Source organism: Muntiacus reevesi, chromosome X, assembly GCF_963930625.1.
Source record: "Muntiacus reevesi chromosome X, mMunRee1.1, whole genome shotgun sequence".
Taxonomy (NCBI): Eukaryota; Metazoa; Chordata; class Mammalia; order Artiodactyla; family Cervidae; genus Muntiacus; species Muntiacus reevesi.
In genome coordinates, this window is record NC_089271.1 from 129,426,282 (window position 1) to 129,427,437 (window position 1,156).

Consider the following 1,156-nt stretch of genomic DNA (forward strand, 5'->3'; position numbering starts at 1 on the left):
ACAAGTGTGTGTGTGTGTGTGTGTGTGTGTGTGTAGAGAGAGAGAGAGAGAGAGAGAGAGAGCTTCCCTGGTGGCTCAGATGGTAAAGAATCTGCCTGCAATGCAGGAGACCAAGTTTGATTCCTGGGTCAGGAAGATCCCCTGGAGAAGGAAATGGCAACCCACTCCAGTATTCTTGCCTGGAGAATTCCATGAACAGAGGAGCGTGGTGGGCTACAAAACATTGGGTTGCAAAGAGTCAGACACGACTGAGTAACTAACACACACACACACACACACACACACACATATGCATAACTGAATCACTTTGCTGTATACCTGAAACTAACACAACATTGTAAATCAACTGTACTTCAATTTTTAAATATATTAAAAAATAAAGAAAGAAGATTCTAATCATGATCATACCCATTTTACAGATGAGGAAACTGTGGCTCAGAGAGAGCTTACACTGGGTCCTTAAAGAGTAAAGTTGTATTGGAATCCAAGTCTGTTCAACTCCAAAATCTCTTTTTCTGCAGCAGCAGCAGCTATATCTGTTTGCACCCCCCCCCCATATTTAGCAAATTAATGTGATTTGTTCCAGTTTCATGTTCATGTTTTAGTTTTATTCAACACCTTGCTTTTGACTATATACTCTGGGCTTCCCTGATGGCTCAGTTGGTAAAGAATCTGCCTGCAATGCAGGAGACCCAGGTTCAATTCCTGGGTGGGGAAGATCCCTTAGACAGGGGAATGGCAACTCACTCCAGAAATCTTGCCTGGAAAATTCCATGGACAGAGGAGCCTGGCGGGCTATAATCCATGAGGTTGCAAAGAGTCAGATGCAAATTAGCAACTAAACCACTACCACCAAATATATATACCCTATCTTTACCTCCCACACCCATAATCCTTGTCATAAACTTTTCCCCCTCCCAAACTGATAGTTTTTGTTTAAAAATTTAACACCAATTCTTTATAGCTTAGAGCAAAACATATTTTTTTAAATAAATAGATGATATTTTGTTTGTGTTCCTGTGGTCCTCAGGTGCTAGGTGATATTTTGTTAATTCTTTTCTGAAAGTAAAAATACTAGTCAGGTTTTCTATTTTGTACCATTCTGGACCATACCAGCAATCTTTGCCAGTTTGTAGGAAACTAGATTTTCAGCATA

General features: G+C 40.3%; 1 non-coding gene across 1 annotated transcript; it reads left to right on the forward strand.

Annotated features, from left to right (window-relative positions):
• Positions 1–645: 645 nt before the first annotated feature.
• On the forward strand, positions 646–717 carry TRNAC-GCA (transfer RNA cysteine (anticodon GCA)). The gene has a single exon. It is a non-coding gene; the product is annotated as a tRNA-Cys (tRNA).
• Positions 718–1,156: the final 439 nt, after the last annotated feature.